At 42.0% G+C, this 19,121-nt stretch overlaps 1 protein-coding gene across 2 annotated transcripts in view; it reads right to left on the bottom strand.

The window, feature by feature from the left end:
- The window catches only part of RNF130 (ring finger protein 130), an 89,160-nt gene that overhangs the window by 56,917 nt on the left and 13,122 nt on the right, over window positions 1–19,121 (bottom strand). The window lies entirely within an intron of this gene.

Raw genomic sequence — 19,121 nt, forward strand, 5'->3', positions numbered from 1 at the left:
CAAATACATAAAAATGCTTAGAAAAACTATACTACAATTTCTGCTAAAAGCAAGAGTTTTCAGATTCAACTTTTTAAATGAAATGAAGTTACAGGTGGGTATACGTATGCTGGCACCACCCGAGAACAGGAATTCGTTTTGTAGCACTTAAGGCTTAGATTTAAAGCATAAACAATTGCAGGGTTAAGAGCCATATTAACTTGTATTACAACTATATTTAAAGAAAGTATATCAGTCAAATGTGAAAACAGACAATACAGAATATGCAATAAAATCATGGCAGGTTTTCTTTGTTAAATGTTTTCCATCTTAAAATGCTCTTTAGGAAGTCCAACTCCTTCAGAAAAGGAAAAAAATGCCGTTATTTATAGTACAAAAATTGGTACTTTTCACACTAATCATTCTTAGAAACATTTCTGTGACACCTGTTGTGTAGAACTAGTACAAGAAATAGAAAGAAAACAGGCGGTGCAGCTATATAATAGCACTGAATGTTAGGACACAAATCTGATAACTGAATTAACAACAGCAAAATGCCAAATGGTGGTATCTTTTATTACGAACAGTTGAGCCTGGCTGGCATGGCCCAGTGGTTGGTTCGACCTATGAACCAGGAGGTCTCAGTGTGATACCTGGTCAAGGCACATGCCTGGGTTTCAGGCTCAGTCCCTAGTAGGGGTGTGCAGGAGACAGCCAATCGATGATTCCCTCTCATCATTGATGTTTCTATATCTTTCTCCCTCTTCCTTCCTCTCTAAAACCAATAAAAATACATTTTTTAAAAAAAAAGAACACTGAAACTAACTTTGGTCCTACATCTAGACTGACTGGAGGAAGGCTGCTTTCTAGCTTACCCCGGAACCCTGCTGGAAATCAAACTCTTCCTGAGATAAATCCAACCTCCAACACTCTGGACGAGTTTGGTATCAAGCTGCTTCCAGCTCCTAACAGCTGTCAGAGGTTCTGCCACAGTCACAGACTATTGAGTCCTACATAATAAAAGCCTAATATGCTAAGTATCTAGTCATCCGTTCAACCAATCAAAGCATAATATGCTAATGCTATGCTAAGGCCGCTCAACCGCTCACTATGACATGCACTGACCACCAGGGGGCAGACAGTCGACCAGTCGACCAGTTACTATGACGTGCACTGACCACCAGGGGGTAGACGCTCCAACCAGTAGGTTAGCTTGCTGCTGGGGTCTGGCTGATTGGGACTGAGCGAGATGGGCCAGACACGCCCTGGAGCTCTCCTGTGGTCCCTCCCCGGCCCTGATCGTGCACTGGTGGGATCCCTCGGCCTGGTCTGTGCCTTCTCACAATCTGGGAACCCTCGGAGGATGTCAGAGAGCCGGTTTCAGCCTGATCCCACAGGCCAGGCCGAGGGACCCCTCTGGTGCACAAATTCATGCACCGGGCCTCTAGTTTAATTATAAAGATGTTTTGAAGTTGCACTTCTAGTCACCTAGTTCTTTCACTTACATAATTTACTGTAGTTCAGTAAAGGCAGGTGACTCTCCTATGCATAGCACGAAATTACAGTCCGGAAAAAGGGAAGCTTTTTTACCACCAATCCAGCTGTGATTAATTGTCCTGTCATAAACTGAAGCTGTCTGGGCAACATGCAGCTTTTACAATTTGCTTTTTTCAAAGAGCCCCAAAGACTCCGGCCAGTAGAGGAAGGAGAATAAACATTTTATTTTGGGGAAGAGAAAATTATAACCACTTACACAAATTTGAATAAGGTCTGTACATATAAATGTAGACCACCAAGACAAAATACCCCCCATAACTTGCCCTTTCAAAGGCTTCTTCAATGAATACTACTACTGCATATTTACTTTATACGTTTAATTTATGATATTTAACTAGAAGGACTATCCTTGTATCATGTGCAGTCAAAGATCACATGCAACTGAAAATAAACTCAAAATAGCTAATTAAAAGTAGTTTCATGAAAAATTTAATCCAATGGAACATATACCTTTGTATTATCTTATTCAAAATTGTGCCATCCACTTTATCAGAACAGCAATTCATCAGAATACTGATTAAAAACCCCAAAACAAAATGAAAACTGCAAATTTAAAGCAAGCAACAAAGTTAGCATCTTAATTATCTTTCTGAAATAAAAGTTCTGATCAGTAAGTTAGAGCAAATCATAATATTATGCTAAACCATTTAAACTTCAATTTAGAAACCTTAGGTCTGTGCTTTTAAAATGTTGTTCGACAGGCAATGGTCTGTGGTGTAAGATACGAGGTATGGCTATAAAGTAACTGAGACGGATCCCACACACGACACACGACAATCAGTCTCATTGCTTTATAATCACACCAGGTACAAGCAGGGTTTTAGAAATCAGTGCTGAGGCTCCCTCCTGAAGACTCAAGCTGGAAAAGGAGCAGGGAAAGCTGCACAGGGAGCCAGCAGGGGAAGCAATCCAGTCATCTCATTCACCCAGAGAACACTAAATGAGCACCACCTCATTTCAACTGGGAAGCTGTGCGGGAGAAGTGTTTAATTATTCCAGCCATCCCTTCAGCAATGTTTATTGAGCACATACTATAAGCAAGGCTCCTTAACATTCACCTTCCACAGAGAGTGGAAAATTACCTACTGTGAAATAAAAAAAAAAAATATTTATCTCTACCCCTGGTTCCTGGCACAGGGCACCTAAAACCCTTGAAATTTCCTAAGTGATAGCATTAGGAACCTCCTTTGTCTTGGCCTTTGATACTGGTTCCTGACACAGAACTTAATCCCTCGGAATTTTCTGGGTGATAGGAGAGTCTTTTGTTCTAATGAGTCCTCTCCTGATGGCTCCTGGATAGCTGGAGGATGGGGACTGGTCACCAGTAAAACCAAGCCAGGGTGAGACGCTTGGAGCTTCCTCGGGGGAGGGGAGAGGGCCTGGAGACTGACTGAATGACCCATCAGGGCCAGGTGACGAAGACGCCACACAAACCTTGGGTTGGAGAGCTTCGGGGTTGGTGAACACGTGCAGGTGTTGGGAGGGTGGGGTGTCAGAGCCCTTTCCCCATACCTTGTCTTCGGTAAGTAAGTGTTCATCAGGTTATTTACCTGTATCCCTTACAGGGGTGGGGAACCTTTTTTCCTGCCAAGGGCCATTTGGATATTTATAACATCATTTGCAGGCCATACAAAATTGTCAACTTAAAAATTAGCCTGCGGTATTTGGTCAAACATTTAATTAACTCACCCCAACGCCTTGGCATGGCCAGGCCCAAGGAGGGCCTTACACGGCCCAGGGGCCACACGTTCCCCACCCCTGCCTTATTATATCCTTTGTAATAAACCAGTGCATGTAAGTATTTCCCCTAGAAAGGGGTTGTGGAAACCTCAATTTATAGCCAGCTGGTCAGAAGTATAGGTGACAACCTAGGACTTGTGAAGGTTTCTGAAGGTGTGTGTATGTGAGGGGCGGGGCCTTATGGGGCTGAGCCCCTAACCCAGGGGTCCTCAAACTTTTTAAACAGGGGGCCAGTTCACTGTCCCTCAGACCGTTGGAGGGCCGGACTATAGTTTAAAAAAAAACTATGAACAAATTCCTATGCACACTGCACATATCTTATTTTAAAGTAAAAAAACAAAACGGGAACAAATACAATATTTGTATTTGCATGTGGCCCGTGGGCCGTAGTTTGAGGACCCCTGCCCTAACCTGTCAAAGCTGATGCGAACTCCAGGTAGTGTCAGAATTCAACTGAATTATGGGACACCCAGCCGGTGTTGCTGAGGTTGCTTGGTATAGAGAAAACCCCATACACATTTGGTGACCAGAAGTGTCAGAAGTGAAGTGCTCGTGCGAGCAGTAAAGGAGACATACGCAGGAGTGTTTGCTCTTGATTACATAAAAACTCAACCCTCGAAGGGCAAAGGAGGCTCTTAAAGCAACTAGAGAGAGAAGCCAGACTCAGGGAGTCTCATCATGCTAGTACAGAGGAGGGGAAAACCCTGCAGGGGAAGCAAAATGAAAACAATTATAGATCATCAGAATACTAGTGAAGGCACTAGGTTCATCATTTTAGGTTGTAAATCCCTTGAAAATCTGGTAATACCGGATCCCTTCTAGAAGAAAAGTATCCCTCCACATGATGGACCTTCTCCTCACTCCTCACTCCTAAAGCCAATCTGGCCTCGAGACCTTGATTTAAGGATGTCTCAGACACCTGATTTTGAAGATTTGCAAAGACATAGCAGGATGCAAAATAAATACTCAGAAATCAGTTGCATTTTTATACACCAATAATGAACTATCAGAAAGGGAAAGAAACAAACAAAAAACCCAATCTCATTCACAATTGCTTCAAGAAGAATAAGATACCTAGGAATAAATTTAACCAAGGATGCAAAAGACCTGTACTTGGAAAATTATAAGACATTGAAGAAAGAAAACGAGGAAGATACAAATAAATTGAAGCATATACTGTGTTCATGGATAGGAAGAATTAGCATCATTAAAATGTCCATAAGACCCAAAGCAATCTACAGATTCAATGCAATTCCTATGAAGACACCAATGGCATATTTCACAAAACAAGAACAAATGTTTCAAAAATTTATATGGAACCACAAAAGACCCCAAATAGCTACAGCAATCTTGAGAAAGAAGAACACAGTTGGAGGAATCATGCTACCTGATATCAAACTATACAACAAGGCCACAGTAATCAAAACAGCATGGTACTGGCAAAAAATAGACATACAGATCAATGGAACAGAATAGAGAGCCCAGAAATAAACTTATGCCTTTATAGTAAATTCGTATTTGACAAAGAAGTCAAAACATGCTATGGATTAGAGACAGTCTATTCAATAAATAATGTTGGGAAAATAGGACAGATAACGTGCAAAAAAAAATGAAACCAGACCACCTTCTTACACCATACACATACAAATTGGACTCAAAACCATAAAAATCCTAGAAGAAAACATAGGCAGAAAAATTGAACATTTCTCAGAGCAATACTTTTTCTGATACAGCTCCTCAGTCAAGGGAAACAAAAGAAAAAATAAACAAATGGGACTACATCAAACTAAAGAGTTTTTGTACAGCAATGGAAATCATCATCAAAATGAAAAGACAATCCATTGAATGGGAGAGCATATTCACCAATGATACATTTGATAGGGGGTTAATACCCAAAATTTGTAAAGAACTTATAAAATTCAACACCAGAAAAAGAGAGTCCAATTAAAAAATGGGAAAAGGAGCTGAATAGACACTTCTCCAAAGAGGACATACAAATGGCCAATAGACATTTGAAAAGATGCTCAACATCACTAATCGTTAGAGAAATGCACATTAAAACCACAATGAGATATCACCTCACACAGGTCAGAATGGCTATCATCAATAAGTCTACAAACAGCAAGTGTTGGCGAGGATGTGGGGAAAAGGGAACCCTAGGGCACTGTTGGTGGGAATGCAGACTGGTGCAGCCACTGTGGAAAGCAGTATGAAGTTACCTCAAGAAATTAAAAATGAAACTTCCTTATGATCCAGTGATTCCACTTCGGGGATTTATCCAAGGAAACCCTAAACACTAATTTGAAAGAATATATGCACATTATGTTCACTGCAGTGTTATTTACAATAGCCAAGATTTGGAAGCAGCCCAAGTATTCATTATTAGATGAGTAGATAAAAAAGCTGTGGTATATTTACTAGGTGTACCGGTTAATAATGACGGATTTTGTAATCAAAGAAAACACGGTAATTTCAAGAGAAACATCAAAAGTGATTTATTCAAAGTAATGTCCTTCGTTAGCTACACATTTCCCCCATCTTTCAGGTAATTTGTGGATACCATCCGAATAGAACTTTTCTTGTTTTTGAGGCAAACCATTCAGAGACCCAATTTTCCACTTCTTCGTATGTTTTGAAGTGCTGCTCAGAAAGTGCGTGTGCCATCGACCGGAACAAGTGGTCATCTGAAGGAGCAAGGTCTGGTGAATATAGCAGGTGGGTTAATACTTCCCAGGCAAGATCTTTTAACATGTCTTTAACTGGTTTTGAAGTGTGTGATGGTGCGTCATCATGAAGCAAAATTACTTTGCCGTGTCTTCTGGAAAATTCTGGTCATTTCACGATCAAATTGATTATTTGTTGTCGGTAGCGATCAGTATTAACGGTTTCACCTGGTTTTAGAAGCTCATAATACGCCACATCTTCCTAATCCCACCAAACGCAGAGCATTGCCTTCTTTCCGAAGCGATTTGGCCTTGCAGTCGATGTTGATGGTTGACCTGGATCAACCCATGATTTTGTGCATTTGGGATTCTCAAAATAAATCCACTTTTCATTGCCAGTCACAATTCGATGCAAAAAAGCCTTTCTTTCGTGCCGTTGAAGCAACATTTTACTGATGACTTTTCAGTTTTCCATTTGTCTTTCGTTCAGTTGATGTGGCACCCATTTTCCTTCCTTTACAATCTTTCCCGGTGCTTGTAAATGATCAGAAATTGTTTGCTGAGCAACGTTTAATCTTTCTGCAAGTTGTTTTTGAGTTTCACACGCATCTTCATCCAATAATGCTTGTAATTGTTGGTCTTCAAACTTTTTCAGTTGACCTGGACGTTCTTTGTCTTTCACATCAAACTCATTACTTTGAAAGCATTTAAACCAGTGTTCACAAGTATCTTGAGATGGAGCATGTTCACCAAAAGCTTCCTAAAGTATACGATAACTTTTTCTTCAAAGTAAAATAATGAATTAAAACTTCCCACAAATGATCTTTTTTTGGCACGAAATTCGACATTTTTAAGTGTAAAAATATCTATGATGTTAACAATTTCAGCAAATTTGACATATGAAGTTTTGAAGCTTGCTGTCAATACAACAAAATAGCATACATATCAAATCGCATATATAACAACATATGTGTAACTCCATCTATTGGAAAAAATGCACATTATTAACTGGTACACCTAGTACACAATGGAATCCTACTCTGCTGTCAAAGGAAGAACATTTTACCCTTTGCGACAGCATGGATGGGACTTGGAGAACAAACATTACGCAAAGTGAAATAAGCCGGCCAGAGAAAGACAAGTACTGTATGATTTCACTCATATGTGGAATTTAATGAACAAACTGTACCAAGCAAAAGTGAGACAAACTCACAGAGAGCAGGCATACAGTTATGGTGGTTGGGGTGTGTGTTGCGGGGAGGGGTTAGGTATTGAGCAAAAAAGAAAAAAAGAGAACTCATGGACATGGACAACAGTGTGGTGATTGTGGGGGTGGTGGAGGTGGAAAAGGACATAGAGGAGATAAATGGTGATAAAAAAAATAAGATAAATAAATAAAAATTTGCAAAAGACTTGGCCCAGCTCCTGGGGGGATATTAATGCAAGAGAAACATGTAAGCTTCAAGATAAAACTAGGGTTAGATCAAGTAGTGAGTGATAAGAGTTAAAACTAATCCTATATAATAAAAGGCTAACATGCAAATCGACCGAATGGCGGAATGACAGGGGGAGCACTGCTCAGCCAGAAGCCAGAGTTCACAGCTGGCGAATGCAGGGGTCGTGGCGGGAGTCTCTCCCACCTCTGTGGCAGTAGGACATCTCCCAAGGGCTCCCGGACTGCAGAGGGCGCAGGCTGGGCTGAGGGACCCCCTCCCCCACCCCGAGTGCACGATTTTCGTGCATCGGGCCTTTAGTCCTATATAATAAAACCCTAGTATGCAAATTGACTGAACGGAAGAACAACCGGTCGCTATGACACGTACTGACCACCAGGGGGGCAGACGCTCAACGCTGGAGCTGCCCCCTGGTGGTCAGTGCGCTCCCACAGGGGGAGCGCCGCTCAGCCGGGCTCACAGCTGGCTAGCACAGCGGCGATGGTGGGAGCCTCTCCCACCTCCACTGCAGGTGAGCAGTAAGGAGCGAGGAGTCCTGGACTGTGAGAGGGATGTCTGACTGCTGGCTTAGGACATCTCGGGAGTGGGCCTAAGCCAGCAGTCGGACATCCCCCGAGGGTACTGGACTGTGAGAGGGCACAGGCCGGGCTGAGAAAACACTCCCCGCCCCACCCCCGCCACTGCACCTGCATGAAATTTTGTGCACCGGGCCTCTAGTTAGACTATAATGGTTAAACCAAGGAGAGAGGACAAATATCTGGAACATCCATCACCACTCTCACATCCCAAGCCCTTGGCAAAATACTGCTAATAAATCATGGATGTGGCCTCAGAATCCCATGCATTTCAATATGCTCGGCAGCCAAGATTAATTTACCAGAGATGACAATTAAATAAAAACCTAGTTGTGATCCCTGCTTTCACCTGTCTTTTCCTAAATATTCTCCAGTATTATTCTTTAAGGTGAATCTATGCTTCCACTGCTTGAGTTTGGCTACTTTCACACACAATTCCCTTTTATTTGGTAATTTTTAAGCCCACAAAAAAATTTAATACTATATGAACACACATGCACTTTTCATTCAGATTTGTCAACTGGCAACATTTTACCTTTTCTATATGTATTTATTTTTATTGAACCAATTGCGAGTAAGCAAACATCATGACATTCCCTCCTTAAATACTTCAGCTTATCTCCTAAGAACAGGACACAATTCATTTATCATACTCAAGAAAATGAACTCTGATACACAGTGCTCTGTAATATACAGACCACACTCAAATATCTCTGCCTAGCTCTAATAATGACTTTCAGAATTATTTAGTTTAGCACCTAGGATGCAATCAGGTTTATGGGCATGTACTTAGTTATCTTGTTAGTGTCTTTGTATCTAAAGCAGAGGTGGCCTGTGCGGTGTGGCTCAGTGGTTGACTGTCGATTCTTGAACCAGGTGGTTACGGTTCAATTCCTCGGTCAGGGCACATGGCGGGGGTTGTGAACTTGATTCCTGGTCGGGGGTGTGCAGGAGGCAGCCAATCAGTGATTCTCTATCATCATTGATGTTTCTATCTCCCTCCCTCTCCCTTCCTCTCTCTGAAATCAACAAAATCATATTACAAAAATTAAATATGTTTAAAGCAGGTCCTCAGTTACTTTTGGTTGCTCACAACATTGACCTTTTTGAAGAGTTCAGGCCATGTTTAGAAAATGTCCCTACTCTGGATCTGATTGTTTCTTCACGATTAGATCTCAGAAGTAAACATTTCTGGTCGGAATGCTACACAGGCAACATTCTGGCCTTCGAGCGTGCACACAGAATTTTGCCTTTACTGGTGATGGCAAATTTTATCAGTTGGTTACTCTACTACAGTGGTTCTCGACCTTGGCTGCACATTAGAATCACCTGGGAATCTTTTTAAAATCCTGATTTCTGGGCCTCATCCTCCGGAAATTCTGTTTCTTTGTTATGGAGTGGGGCCACATTAGTAACAAAGAAACAGAATTTCCGGAGGATGAGGTCCAGAAATCAGGATTTTAAAAAGATTCCCAGGTGATTCTAATGTGCAGCCAAGGTTGAGAACCACTGCTCTACTACCTGCCAGATATCTCCACTGTAAACAAATGCTTTTCTCTTTTTGATTAATAAGCAAACTATGGGGTACTTTCAGAATACCCAGTTCTCCAACAGGCTTTCATGCAATGCACTCAGCACCCACTGATGCCCACCTGAATCAGTTTCAATAGTTTGAAAACAGTGATTTTCTAATGCTAAAATTTCTTCTACACCGTGTAAAAGTGTTCTATAATCAGAGGCACTAACATATTTTGGTACCTATCTTTCTTCCTGTTTTAAAATTATGTAACTGCTGGATGGGCAATTTTTCTGTAAAAACCAGCCCCCCCCTCACAACAATTCTATTTTGTAATGGGAAAAAAGATAAGTAGGAAAATAATGGTAATGCTGCTATAATCCAGACTACAAAATCAATTTTCAGTGGCCAACAAAAGGAAGCTCAGAATTAACCTCCTTTGGGCGTTGGAGTCAGAATGTCTAGATTCAAATTCCAGCATGACATTTAACATCTCTGAACTTCAGTTTCTTCTTTAAAAAAATGAGATCTTACCTGCAGAATTCATGGCAGGTGCTCAGTAAATGCACAGCGTACTGCGAAAACCAAAAAGCCCCTACCAGAGAATTCTGGGGCTGCCAGTACCTCTCTTTAATTCCTCCCCACACCCTGGGAAGCACTCAGGCATCTGCCGACTACACAATCCGCCTGGCTTCCAAGAGGATTCGTGCCTCAGCTCAGGGAGTCCTCCCAGCAGGAAATATCAGAAATCCACCTCCTCCTCACTGTCTCTCACTCCTGGGAATGAATCTCAGAGCAAGCCCAGCTGATTCTTTCACCCCAAAAAGGCAAACTCAGAAAGCACATGAATTTGTGAGGCATTAGACCACAAGTATGTGGGGAGCCGACACGGCCATGGCATACTCAGCCCCAGGGCGCCTTATGTGCCATGCCAGCTCAGCCTGGTTCAGTGACCCTGAGTGGGGGCGGTGAAAGGCTTAGAAAAGACAGACAAGAGAATGAGAGCTGGGTCTCAGTGGGACGCTGCCCCTCTGATGGACAGCGCCCGCGCCCACAAGCCGTGTCTTTATTTTATAGCAGATCTCAGGAGGCAAAGTAAGGGTGTGATCAAGATGTTTACAACATTCTCGTTGGTTTCAACCCTACTCAACTACATGCACATGAACTCCATCACTCAGGCACGTGGGGTCACGTGTTCAGACCATAGGTTCAAGCTTACAGCTATAGCTGTTGGCTGTAATTGTGCTGGGAAGGCTCTGCCCTCCAAGCTGGGACTTGCACGTGGCAATGAGAGGACTATGCCCTCTCATTAGTCTGAGGCTTGAACCTGTCCAAAACACTGTAGCTGCGCCCCATGCAAGTGGAGAGAGGTGCTTTTCCTATACCAGTAAGCTTTTTTTTCTACTTTTTTACTATAAGCTTATCTGTTTAAGGGGGAAAAAATCCCTGTGCAAAATCTCACTTAGCACGCCCTGACCGGTTTGGCTCAGTGGATAGAGTGTCAGCCTGTGGACTCAAGGGTCCCAGGTTCGATTCCGGTCAAGGGCATGTACCTTGGTTGCGGGCACATCCCCAGTGGGGGGTGTGCAGGAGGCAGCTGATCGATGTTTCTCTCTCATCGATGTTTCTAACTCTCTATCCCTCTCCCTTCCTCTCTGTAAAAAATCAATAAAATATATTTTTAAAAAAACTCACTTAGCAGAGGTTCTATGCTTTAACAATAAACTTGTTTGTTCAGTTCAAATCAACTGCTCAAGTTTTAAGAAATTTTAAAGCTCTTAGATAATTCTAGAAAATGTCCCATAAAAAAAGGTATTTTTGGAGGGATGCTGCATCCTCACGTTAAAAAGTGGATTGTTGATACTCCAAGGATACCTTCGTAACTTCTGGTAGGTTACTGTCAATGGCATGAGAATTATTCCTATAGAATTTAATGCTCTATTTATATGTAAAGCAGAACACTATATGCTGTAAGCCAAAGAGATGAAAACTGCTTTAAAATTCTCGAATGCTGCTGTGGAGGGAACCGTTAAGTGTAGCGCAGGGATTTGCTGTAACAGCGTCTCAGCGAAGCTGCACAGATCACGGCGCCCCGTTGCTCATGTCTCAATGAGTCTGTCACTCACGGTCGGAGGCCTTCTCTCCGCTCCCACTGACTTAACTGAGGTCCTTCTCCGATCTGCATCTACAGTACCTGCACTGCTTCAAACCCAGTCCCCCATTCTTCTCTTCACTAACCCCTTAAAGAATGCAAGAGAGAGCCCTGGCTGGTTTGGCTCAGTGGATGGAGCGTCGGCCTGTGGACTCAAGGGTTCCAGGTTCAATTCCGGTCAAGGGCATGTACCTTGGTTGTGGGCACATCCCCAGTTAGGGGGTGTGCAGGAGGCAGCTGATCCATGTTTCTCTCTCATCGATGTTTCTGGCTCTCTGTCCCTCTCCCTTCCTGTAAAAAAAAATCAATAAAATATATATTTTTAAAAACAGCATATACCCTCAACAGGAGTATCCTTCCCTTCTTTCCACAACGCATCTTTAAAAAAAAAAAGAATTCAAGAGAGAAAACAGGCTACATTCTTTTATGAAATGAGTATAGCAATAATCCTGACAGATGTAGATGATAGGTTATATCAATTATAGATTTCCTGCTAAGATTTATCGGTGGTTTGTCTAACATACATTTGTCATTTCTCTCCTCTGTCCAAAGCCTCTGATGTACCCCTTCTGCCAGCTAAATAAAGTTCAAACTCCTTACCCTGACATTCAAGGCACTTGGGAGCTAAATGAGCCCAAAGGTAACTGACAGTCAGGTGATAGCAGACACTCCTCATTGACCAAATGAAACTGCTGGTCCAAGTGACTAAAATAGTGGCTCACATGTCGTCTAAAATGGAGGAATGGAGGATAATGGAGAACGGGTTCAAGGAACTGGAAGCATCAACAAAACCAAGTGACAGAGAAAAGGGAAGAAGCATCGGTCAGATGACAGGACACGGAAGTTGAGGATCCAAAGCTACAATTCCAGGAGACAATGAGGCCCAGGGCAGTAGCTATGGGACCAGGCTTCTGGTGAGGTGGAATGGTCGGAGGACGCGGGAAGGAATTTAGGGTAGGATTGTCACTTTCCACGTGGATCCTGAAGCTGGCCAGATGATGGCAGGGTTTTATGTGAGAAAGCCAGGAGCCAAGGCCTCTGGTGGATGTGAAGTGACAGGACAGGAAGTGAATGACTGCGATACAGAGGAACACCGGTGTGGAAAGAGAACGAAAGGCGACGTTCTGTCACTGCGAAAGCGTATGAATTTGAAAGCAGCTGTATGGAATAAAAACACACCAGCACCACGGTATCTAGTCAGTGCCCACAAAGACTGTCAAAGTACAGTGGGAAGGCCGGGGAGGTTTGGGGGGGTAAGAGATCAACCGAAGGACTTGTATGCATGTATATAAGCATAACCAATGGACACAAGACACTGGGGGGCAGGGGAGGCCAGGGGAAGGCCAAGGGGGGAAAAAAAAGGAGACATATATAATACTCTTTGTAATACTTTAAGCAATAAAACAAAATTTAAATAAAAAACAAAAACAAACAAACAAAACACTAACTTGTAACTGTGCTAAAGCTTGAACCTGAGGCTGACATGAGCGCTGAGGAAGTTCTCCAGTCTCACAACGCAGAGCAAAGGCTCAATGCCCAGCACTCAGACGTCAGTGTCTTTTCTTCGTACACTGTCTCCTGATGGCATGCACTCATCATGTAATCTGTTTGTTTTTCCACGTCATGAAAAGGGAAAGATGGCAGGAGCAAAGACCTGCACAGAAGAGAAAGCCACCTTCCTTCACAAGGGTGGGGGTGGGTTAATTGGGAAGACAAATCACCAGGAAGCAGAGCCACAGAATCTTGTAGTTAAAAGAGTTTTAGGGGTCACTGTCAACACAATACAAGACCCCCATAAATTACTGACTCTTTTGGGGCAGCTGTTTCTGTACACAGGTGGTTTTGAGTATTAGAAAGGGCTACCTGAGTCTTGAAAATGGTGACGGAGTAAGTAGAAGCTACACTGACACTCCTCCAGGACAAAAATGAAAATACAAATAAATACGGAAAAGCCACCCTGAAGACTCGCTGGAGAGAACCCTGATAAACAAGGACAGGAAGTGGAGACTGCGTAGAGACTGGTAGGAGTGCGGAGACACGAAAGGGCCGGCCGGGCTCCCACAGACAGCATGCGAAGGTCCGGAGGGATATCTGAGCGGTGGGGGGTTCCCACTGAGAACTCTGGGGTCTAAACCCCAAGCTGGGCTTCCCAGCCCAGAGAACCAGAACTGAGAAAGGAACCCAAGTAACATCTGACTGTGAAAAGCAGCAGGGCTGTCTGCCAGGGAGATATGGCTGGAAATGCAGGCACCCACCTAAAGGGCCAACACACAAAATTTCGTGTGTAGCCATTCACTTTGGGCTCCGGCAGAGTGGACTGGAGTGTGTGAGGAGAGTCCAGGGTTGCGGGCTGTGGGGTTGGAGCCAGGAGGGCAGCCACCTCGGTTTCCCGTGCTGAGTCATTCCCTCACACTGTGAAGGACATCTTTCTCTGATGGACCTTTGCTATCCCAGCAGTTTTTGCAGGGGGGGAAGGCAGTTGCCCCACCCTGTTGAAAGACCTCTCACCCACACTGTGGTCGATACACTGAGGCTAATCAAGCCTGAATACAATCAGACTGCAGGCCGAGGCGGGTCTCTGGAAGCTCTGAGTCTTTGCCTGATCTCCTTCTGGGCCCAGGGTTAGGAAAAGCAGACCCTGGCGCACATCTCGGTTCTTTCCAAAGGCACCCAGCCCCAGCAGAGGGAGCCACAGCTGTGAATTGCTGATAGCTCCAAACAGGATACTCAGGGCCAGTCAGAAACAGCATCTGACACTGTCCTGCACTAGAGATTGGGATCTACCTAATACATAGACACAAACCCAAACAGGCAAACAGGCAGCCAAACTGGGAAGACAAAAAAGCAATCCCCACTTGAAAGAACAAGAGAATTCTCCAGAAGAAGAGTTAAACAAAATAGAGATAAGAAATTTATCAGATATAGAGTTCAGAATAATGATAGCAAAGATGCTCAACAGCATGAGAAAAGATAGCAACTATGAAAAAAGATGAGTCAGAAATAAAGAATGACACAGCATTAATAAAGAGCACACTGGGAGGAATGCAGCAGATTAGGGGAAGCCGAGGATCAGATCAGCATTGGATATACTAATATTGTATACAAGAGATCCACCTCAGAACAAAGGACTCACATAGGATGAGAATGAAGGGATGGAAAATAATTTCCATGCAAACGGAAACGAAAAAAAAAAAAAAAAAGCTGAGGCAGCAATACTTGTATCTGACAAAATAGACTTCAAAATGAAGACCATCACAAGAGACAACAAACAAAGGTCACTACATAATACTAAAGGGATCGATCCAACAGCTATAACCATAGTAAACCTATATACACCCAATATAAGAGCACCTAAATATATAACAAACTTCTAGAGGACTTTAAGGGAGAGATCGACAGCAATACAGTCATAGTAGGGGACTTTAACACCCCACTGACTTCACTGGATAGGTCTTACAGACAAAAAGTTAACAAGGAAACAGTGACTGTAAAGGACACAATGGATCAGATGGATTTAATTGACATTCATAGAACATTTCACCTCAAAGCTGCAGAATATACATTCTTTTCAAGTGCACATGGGTCAGTCTCAAAGATAGACCACATGTTAGGACACAAAACAAGGCTCTACAAGTTTACGAAGATTGAAATCATATCAAGCATTTTCTCAGATCACAATAGAATGAAATTAACTACAGTAAAAACACTCAAACACATGGAGGCATAATAGCATGTTATTAAAAAATGAATGGGTTACCAACAAGATCAAGAAAGAAAGAAAAAAACTTCCTGAAAACAAATGAAAATGAACATGCAATAACCCTAAATCTCTGGAACAGAGCAAAAGCAGTCTGGAGAGGGAAGTTCATAGCACTACAGGCCTACCTCAAAAAACAAAAAACAACACAAAAAAACCCCAAGAAAAATTAATAATAAACTATTTAACCCTATACAACTTAAAGAATTAGAAAGAGAACAACAAGAAAAGCCCTAGGTAGAAGAAAGAAAATAATAAAGATTAAAACAGAAATAAATGACATAAGAGACTAAAAAAAAAAAAGATATAAAGAATCAATGAAACGAAGAGCTGGTTCTTTGAAAAGGTAAACAAGATTGATGAAATGCTAGCCAGACTCACCAAGAAACAAAGAGAGAGGACCCAAATAAATAAAATCAGAATAGAAAGCAGAGATGTAACAACTGACACTGCAGTAATACAAAGGATTGTAAGAAAATACTATGAACAACTATATGCCAACAAGCTGGACAATGTGGATGAAATGGACAAATTCCTAGAAAAATACAATCTCCCAAAACTAAATCAGGAAGAATCAGAAAACCTGAATAGGCCAATAACAACTTATGAAATAGAAGCAGTAATAAAAAATTTCCCCAGCAAACAAAAGTCCTGGTCCGGACAGCTTCACAGAGGAGTTTTAAGAAACATTCAAAGAAGAACTAACAACTATCCTCCTCAAACTATTCTTAAAAAATCTAAGAGGAAGAAATACTTCCAACCTCTTTTTCTGAGGCCAGCTTTACCCTAATTCGAAAACCAGATAAAGACACTACAAAGAAAGAGAATTACAGGCCAAGATCCCTGATGAACATAGATGCTAAAATCCTCAACAAAATATTAGTAAATCAGATCCAGCAATATATTAAAAGATTATACACCATGACCAAGTGGGATTTATACCAGGGATGCAAGGCTAGCACAATATTCACAAATCAATAAACATGACACATCACAAAAACAAACTGAAAGACAAAAATCACATAATCATATCAATAGACACAGAAAAAGCATTCAACAAAATGCAACATCCATTTTTGATAAAAACTCTCAGCAAAGTGGGAATAGAGGAAGCATATCTCAATATAATAAAGGCCATATTTGGCAAACCTACAGCCAACATCATACTCAATGGGCAAAAACTAAAACCATTTCCTCTAAGAATAGGAACAAGACAGGGATGTCTGCTTTCACCACTCTTATTCAACATAGTACAAGAAGTCCTAGCCACAGCAACCAGAGAAGAAATAAAAGGCATCTAAACTGAAAAGGAGGAAGGAAAGCTGTAATTATATGCAGATGACATGATATTGTAGATAGAAAACCAAAAGACTCCACCAAAAAAACTACTAGATTTAATTAATGAATTTGGCAATGTAGCAGGATACAAAATTAATACTCAGAAATTGATGGCATTTTTATACACCAATAATGAATTCTCAGAAAGAAATTAAACAATCCCCTTTACCACTGCAACAAAAATAAAATTAAGACACTTAGGAATAAACTTAACAAAGGAGGTAAAAAACTTGTACTCAGAAAGCTACAGGACATTGAAAAAAGAGATAGAGGAAGATATAAACAAATGGAAGAATATACTGTGTTCATGGATTGGTAGAATTAACATCATTAAAATGTCCATATTATCCAGAACAATCTACAGATTCAATGTAATCCCTATTATAATATCAATATCATATTTCACAGGTCTAGAATAAACACTCCAAAAATTTATGTGGAACAGAAAAAGACCCTGAATATCTGTAGCAATCTTGAGAAGGGAGAACAAAGTTGGAGGGATCACTATACCAGATATCAAGTTATACTACAATGCCACTGTAATCAAAACAGCCTGATACTGGCACAAGAACAGGCATAGAGATCAATGGAACAGAACAAAGACTTCAGAAATCAACCCAAGTAATTATGCTCAATTAATACTGACAAAGGAAGCAAGAACATACAATGGAGTCAAGACAGTCTCTTTAATAAATGGTGTTGGGAGAATTGGAGAAATACATGCAAAAAATGAAACTAGATCACCAACTTACAGCATACACCAGAATAAACTCAAAATGGATAATAGACTTAAATGTAAGTTGAGACCATAAAAAATCCTAGAAGAAACATAGGCAGCAAAATCTCAGACATCTCTTATAGCAATATGTTTTCAGATACATCTCCTAGGGCAGTGGTCGGCAAACTGCGGCTCGGCAAACTGCGGGTCGCGAGCCACATGCAGCTCTTTGGCCCCTTGAGTGTGGCTCTTCCACAAAATACCGACTTCTGTGCATGGGCCACGAAGTTTCAATCGCACTGTACTTGCAAGCCCGCACGTGGTATTTTGTGGAAGAGCCACACTGAAGGGGCCAAAGAGCCGCATGTGGCTCGTGAGCCGTGGTTTGCCGACCACGGTCCTAGAGCAAAGGAAACGAAGGAGAAAATAAAAAAATGGGACTACATCAAAATAAAAGGCTTCTGCACAGCAAAAGAAACCATCAACAAAACGAAAAGGGAGCCCACTATATGGGAGATCATATTTGCCAATGATACATCTGATAAAGGGTTAATACCCATAATATATAAGGAACTCACAACTTAACAAAAGGAAGACAAATAATCCAATGAAAAAATGGGCAAAGGGCCTAGACTTCTCCAAAGCGGACATACAGAGGCCAAGAGACATATGAAAAAATGCTCCAAGTCACTGATGATCAGAGAGATGCACATTAAATGGCAATGAGGTATCACCTCACACCTGTCAGAAAGGCTACCATCAACAAATCAACAAATGACAAGTGCTGGCAAAGATGTGGAGAAAGGGAACCCTGGTGCACTGCTGGTGGGAATGCGGACTGGTGAAGCCATTATACAAAACAGTACGGAATTTCCTCAAAACATTAAATATGGAACTCCATTTGACCCAGTGATCCCACTTCTAGGAATATATCCTAAGAAGCCTGAAACACCCATCAGAAAGAATACATGCACCCCTATGTTCATTAGCAGTGTTATTTACAATAGCTAAGATCTGGAAACAGCCCAAGTGCCCATCAGTAGATGAGTGGATAAGAAAGCTGTGGTACATTTACACCCTGGAATACTATAGAGCAGTAAAAATGAAGGATCTCTTACCCTTTGAGACAGCATGGAGGGACTTGGAGAATATTTTTTTTTAAATATATTTTATTGATTCTTTACAGAGAGGAAGGGAGAGGGATAGAAAGTTAGAAACATCAATGAGAGAGAAACATCAATCAGCTGCCTCCTGCACATCTCCCACTGGGGATGTGCCCGCAACCCAAGTACATGCCCTTGACCGGAATCGAACCTGGGACCCCTCAGTCCGCAGGCCGACGCTCTATCCACTGAGCCAAACCGGTTTCGGCTGAGAATATTATGCTAAGTGAAATAAGCCAGTCAGAGAAAAACAAGTATCACATGATCTCACTCATATGTGGAATCTAATGAACAAAATAAACTGATGAACAAAATAGATCCAGAGACATAGAAGCATAGAACAGACTGTGGAATCTCAGAGGGAAGGCGGGGGAGGGTGGGTGGGTGGGAAGAGATCAACCAAAGAACTTGTACGCATATATGCATAACCCATAGACATAGACAATAGGGTGGAGAAGGCCTGGGGTGGGGAGAGGGGGCGGGTAGAGAGGGAAAAAACAGGAATATGG

Source organism: Myotis lucifugus, unplaced genomic scaffold, assembly GCF_000147115.1.
Source record: "Myotis lucifugus unplaced genomic scaffold, Myoluc2.0 scaffold_417, whole genome shotgun sequence".
Lineage (NCBI taxonomy): Eukaryota > Metazoa > Chordata > Mammalia > Chiroptera > Vespertilionidae > Myotis > Myotis lucifugus.